The 6,288-nt window shown below is 40.5% G+C and overlaps 1 long non-coding RNA gene across 1 annotated transcript; it reads right to left on the bottom strand.

Annotated features, from left to right (window-relative positions):
• Nucleotides 1-352: 352 nt before the first annotated feature.
• Nucleotides 353-5,698, bottom strand: LOC143964511 (uncharacterized). Its single transcript, XR_013271158.1, has 3 exons — nt 5,475-5,698; nt 2,592-2,613; nt 353-1,086 (listed from the first exon to the last, which is right to left on the bottom strand). It is a non-coding gene; the product is annotated as an uncharacterized LOC143964511 (long non-coding RNA).
• Between the last annotated feature and the right edge of the window lie 590 nt (nt 5,699-6,288).

Below are 6,288 nucleotides of genomic sequence, written 5' to 3'. Positions count from 1 at the left end.
TTACCCCCAAAAAACATATTTTCTGGCAGTGCCCCTCCTGAGACTAGGCTCTGGATCCACCCCTCCTGTAGACAATACCGTTTTGATTTATGATCCAGGTGCTCTTATATTACAATTCTCCAAATTTTTATGGAGTTTACATTTTTATTTTTTTTATTTTTATACTTCTTTCAGAAATGCTGGAATGCACAGCCCAATGGTTGAACAATTTATACCTTTGATACTGGAAGACAAGAGAGGAGACCGATTCCGAATATGTTTTATTTAAACTAGGATATCCATTTCTGGTTTGTGGTATCTAACAACCTTGTAAGTATAAAATAAAAAATGAAAAAAGGTATACATATTCTCATTCAGATTTACTATTTTTATTTTTTTTTCATAACATTTTTAACATAATGTAAAAAAAATTATATAAAATAATTTAAATTGAATGTTACTCTAAGGCCAGTTCTGAGGCTTCATAAGCATTAGAATACATGAATTCGATATGAATCGTTGGGATCTGGAACAAAGCGTTTCGTACTGCATTAACAGCACAAGATGGGATGACTCTCCGGTTTCCCTTTCCCAAGTAGCCATAGATCCATGCAGTAAACGTTCTATAAGCTGTCTTCCGCAATCGTCTTAAAAATAAATAGAAATGATTACAGTTGCATAACAAATAATTCACTATATATTGGAACTTTTAATTTGTTAAATCGTAGGTCTGCCTACCTTTTTCAGAAATCTAAAAGCCAGCAGCTACACAGACTACAGCTGTAGATTTTTAATATTAGGACACTTACCTGTCCTGGAGTCTAGGAATGTCGCCACACCAGCTTATTATTATAATTTTTTTTATACACTGCCAACAGATCACTTTTTTTTTTTTTTTTTTGGGCTTTTTTTATAGATTATCAGTAATATTGGAATGCATTTTCTGCACTTGCACCATTTCCTATTCCCAAGACGTTCTGTTTCACCTTCCTCTTTAGTTTCTGTTGATTGAAGCATGAAAATCTTTTGTAATGGATTACATGGAAACGCTGGATCGTTTTCTGGCTCTGTATATTGTGACCATAGTTCCTCAAGCAACATTTGTCTCTGTAGCATAAACCAAAAAATATTTTCTTTACCTATTTATCCTTTATAGGTTAATAAATAAAATCAATTTTATTACGAATTTTGATTTAATATTTATTCTTGTTTGGCAAAAATGTATTTAAAGAAAGATGTTTTTTATTTTAATTTAAATAAATAATGTTTGATAGTAATTCATCATGGTTCTTTTTTTATTTAATTTTATAATTACACATGTTACACTTCATGATACCTCAAGCTATTTCTAATAATGCTTACACTCTCCCATGTAGTTGCTAACAGAGGGGGTTTCAACTTCAATCTGAGGCAGTATTGCACCATGTTTTAATAATAATTTTTTTACATTAAAAGATATTTTCTACTTATCAAGAGCATTGTCAATTTTACAATTCTTTATGGACACACACACACACACTTAGAGATTGCACTTGTAATGCCTACAGGAATGCCTTCAGAAAATAACCCCCCCTATCCAATGTCCTCCTGTATTCTCACCTACCCCATCCCTTAGATACCTACGCCAATAAAATGAGGGCTTTTTAAATCAAACAATGAATTAACTGTCTTGCTTCCTTGACCACACTTCACAGTCAACATTGGTACGAGAAATGGTCTGTCCAATAGGTTTGTCTCCCCCTTCCTCCTTTACATGCAACATTTCCATTGTCAAAGCGCAACACGGTTTAAGCATGCACATTGGGAAACTAGCTGTGAAGTTGCAAGGCTCCAATTGGAGTTATAGCTACACTTATCTGCCTTCCCACAACTGTTTTTGACAGGTACATATTTACACTTCAATCTGACATAGGCGATGTTTGGTACATCAAACGTTAGAACCTCCCTCCTTTGCCCCCATGACATTTGGAGAGTGCATCATGATTTGCGCTTGCACATTAGGGATATGACCATGAATCCCAATGGATTCAATGCCAGTTTCTCATACTGGTCATGGTGGCGGCAGCTACCAACAGCTGATCTGAAAAGACATTGCAGCCTCACTGGACAGGTAAGTGTCCATAGATTAAGTCACCAGCTACTGTATTTGTAGCTGTGGATTTTACATTTATTTTTTGGCACACACTGAAAAAAACATTAAAAGAGAATTGTGGTGGATTTTTTTTGTACGTTATACTTACCAAGGTGGATGCAGCATGTGACCGATGCTGCATCTGTCCACCGGTGCCTTGCACTGAGAATAGAGCGATCAAACATCGCCAAGGGGGATCCGTGAGAACCAAGCCAATCGGAGAGCTACTGCCTGTCACTCAGCGGTTCTCCACTGAGATGGCTCGCAGTCCAAGCACCTGGCGCATCCAGACTTCCAGAGTCGAGATGACACGGTGCCTGGACTGATCTGTGTGATGTCAGCAGAGAGCGGACTTCAGACCAGCTGAAAACGGGAGAAGCACAGCCAAACAAGCTCATGCATGACTACAATACGAAGTAGAGACATGTAACTTTTACATTATAAACGTAAGTTTGTTTTTGAAATTTAAAAAGTTACTTACCATTATTTTTTATCAGTAAGATCTGTTAGATGTAAGAATAAAAAAAATTATTAGATCACAAAAAATTATAAATTGGGTTAAATGAGAAATAACTAAAATTATATTTTGTATAGTTAGTAAAGAAAAAACGTATATATGTACACACATAATATGTATAGTAACGCACATATAATGAAACAAAAAGTGTTTGTGTATAGGTATAAATACATACATACTGGACACTTTATTATGTACAGCTTTCACAGCACCGTTTTGAGTGTAGAACTGGAAGGAGCCATCAGAAGATGGGGACACTGCAGCTATAAAGGGATGGACATGGTCCGCAACAATACTCAGGTAGGCCGTGGTGTTTAAATGATACTCAATTGGTACTAAGGGGTCCAAAGTGTGGCAAGGAAAATATACCCCTCACCATTACACCCAGGGCCGGTGCTACCACTAGGCGGAGTAGGCAGTCGCCTAGGGCGCACTACCCCCCAGGGCGCAGCCACAACCTCTGTATGCCTCCAATCCCCCAATGTCTTCACAGAGTAAAAGCTCACAGCAGTGTGTGTGTGTGGGGAGGAGGGGCGGGGGTTCGGTGGAGAACAGAGCATCGAGAGGTGCAGCATCTGTTAGCCGACACCAGAGCAACACCGCCCAGTGCTGAGGAGAGCCCCGGATGTAATGATCGATGAAGCAGAAGTAAGGAGGAGGGAGGATCACTATCTACAGCGAGCTGTGGAGGGAGGGAGGGAGGGGGGGGGGGGAAGAGTAGTGCAGGAAATAAGAAGTCAGCTAGGTAGGTCAGTGTATGTGTGTGTGTGTCAGGTAGGTGGGTCAGTGTATGTGTAATGGTCAGGTAGCTCAATGTGTGGGTCAGGGTGTGTGTGTAATGGTCAGGTAGGTCAGTGTATGTGTCAGGTAGGTAGGTCAGTGTGTGTGTGTGTAATGGTCAGGTAGGTCAGTGTGTGTGTAATGGTCAGGTAGGTCAGTGTATGTGTGTGTGTGTGTGTGTGTGTGTGTGTAATGGTCAGGTAGGTCAATGTATGCGTCAGGTTGGTGGGTCAGTGTGTGTAATGGTCAAGTAGGTAGGTCAGTGTGTGTGTGTGTGTAATGGTCAGGTAGGTCAGTGTATGTGTGTGTGTGTCAGGTAGGTGGGTCAGTGTATGTGTAATGGTCAGGTAGGTCAATGTATGTGTCAGGTTGGTGGGTCAGTGTGTGTAATGGTCAAGTAGGTAGGTCAGTGCGTGTGTGTGTAATGGTCAGGTAGGTCAGTGTATGTGTCAGGTAGGTAGGTCAGTATGTGTGTGTGTGTGTGTGTGTGTGTGTAATGGTCAGGTAGATCAGTGTATGTGTCAGGTAAGTGGGTCAGTGTGTGTGTGTAATGGTCAGGTAGGTGGGTCAGTGTATGTGTAATAGGTAGGTAGGTCAGTGTATGTGTCTGGTAGGTGGGTCAGTGTGTGTGTGTAATGGTCAGGTAGGTCAGTGTATGTGTCAGGTAGGTGGGTCAGTGTGTGTGTGTAATGGTCGGGCGGGTCACATATTGCAAAGGCAGTGGAGCCATGGGCAGAACCAATGGGGGGGGCAGCAAAATGAGGTTTCGCCTAGGGTGTCAAAAATTCTTGCACCAGCCCTGATTACACCCCCACCACCAACCTGAACCCCGTGATACAAGGCAGGATGGATTGATTCATGCTTTCACTTTTTTTTTTTTATGCAAATTTAAAACCCTACCATCTGAATGTTACAACAGAAAATGAGACTCATCGGACCAGTCAACATTTTTTCAATCTTCTATTGACCAAATTTGGTGAATCTGTGACAACTGTAGCCTCAATATCATCATGTACTTAGATGACTGGAGTGGCACCCAGTGTGGTTTTCTGCTGCTGTAGCCCATCTGCTTGAAGTTTCAATGTGTTGGGCATAAAGAGATGGTATTCTGCATACCTTGGTTGTAAATAGTGGTTATTTGAGTAAATGTTGCCTTTCTAAAATCTGTACCATTAAAAACTCTGAACTCACATATGAAGTAGGGATTTTAACACACACATAACAAATGGTCCATAATGGAGGCAAACACACCACACCCCCATATCCATGCCCCTATATCTACATGAAGGTTGATGGATGCATGGATTACAACGTGGGGTTGTTTATTTTTGTAAGCATTGGATTAGAGCCCAAAGGCTCTAATAGGCTTCAAGAAAGGGTGACCATGGCGCAGAGAGCACCGTGCTCAAAGCCCACCCACTTGTGTGACATTAGCAAATTTAAAATCGTTATTGTGACACTAATTTCCTCTTGGTCATTCATGGGAAAAGGGTTCTGAGACACAACTGGGTGGGAGTCCTACCTAAGACCCGATTGGCCGTGATAATCAGCAAACGCCATGACTCAGGGGAGATGCAGGGGTAAGCCACTGTAGCCATGACGTGGATGGGGTAAGTGCGGGACTGGCAGGCAGCAATGGGTGAGCAAAGTGGTGATCGAACAACGCATATATTAATTTTGTTGCTGCAATTATTTTTTTAATGAAAAGCTGTACAGAAAAAAGTAGCCGCTGGGTGTAGATATACACACACACATATATATATATATATATATATATATATATATATATATATATATATATATATATATATATATATATATATATATGAGAGAGAGAGAGAAACACACACACACATATATATAACGAGATACATATATAAGATACATGTATAACAAGAGATATAGATATATCTATATACATACACACACATATATATATATATATATATATATATATATATATATATATATATATATAAAACAAGATATATATCTCTTGTTATGTAGATATATCTGCACAGAAGCAAATGATTTAGTTTACAATTAGTATATTTTTAAGCCTCTTACCTTTTTGCTGCTGGTGTCTGTTATAAATGCAGTATATTTCCTGGTTCCTGGAGGAAGGAGGGGTTTGCATAGCTAAGGGGCGGTAACTTCCTCTGGCACTGCCGTTGCTATGGAAACCTGACCTGAAACCTATTTCACTGCTTGTGTAGCACTGAGCATGTGCGAGATTTGCAAGGCTGAGATCCAGGAAGAAATACAGTCTGGCTTCAGATGCCCACACCAAGGATGGCCACAGTCTGCTGCAAGTTTATAAAGTTACAAAATGCTGTAATAACGTAACAAAACGGACCTTTGTTTACAGACTAACTTTACTAGAATGCTTTAAGCTTGTGTATGATAAGTGTATGATAGGTTATTTTTATTTAAAAAGTCACATTTTGGCTGGAAAACCACTTTAAAGAGTCCATGCAGTGTGGAGATGCAAGGGGTTACCAAGGGTAACAGAGATTTACCTAGCAGCCTGTTTTAAAGCATGTGTGCCTGTGGCAGATGGCATAGCCTCTTTCAGAAGAGAGCTCTTGTTGCCACTCTCTCCGTGAGCGGTCCGTCTCCCATTGCAATGGGAGAAAACTCACCCCGCAGAGGTCCACAACACAGGTACAGAAGAGTAAGAGTTAAGTGAAGTGCATACATAGTCAGTGCTAGGTGCATGGCGGGACACCATATTGTTACTGGGAGTGAGGTAGCAGTGATAAGGTGGAGACGGCAAGTGCTCCGCATGTCCCTCCTAAATGTACAAGTGACCGTGTTGGTGTACATGACATCTAGAGAGTTTATTAGAGTTTATCACAGACTGTGGTCACCACTCGCCTCC

Source organism: Lithobates pipiens, unplaced genomic scaffold (genome assembly GCF_037356315.1).
Source record: "Lithobates pipiens isolate NorthernLeopardFrog02 unplaced genomic scaffold, aLitPip1_a1.2 Scaffold_8, whole genome shotgun sequence".
Classification (NCBI taxonomy): domain Eukaryota; kingdom Metazoa; phylum Chordata; class Amphibia; order Anura; family Ranidae; genus Lithobates; species Lithobates pipiens.
Note: the sequence above shows the minus strand (reverse complement) of the source record. Positions and strands in the feature narration are given on the sequence as shown.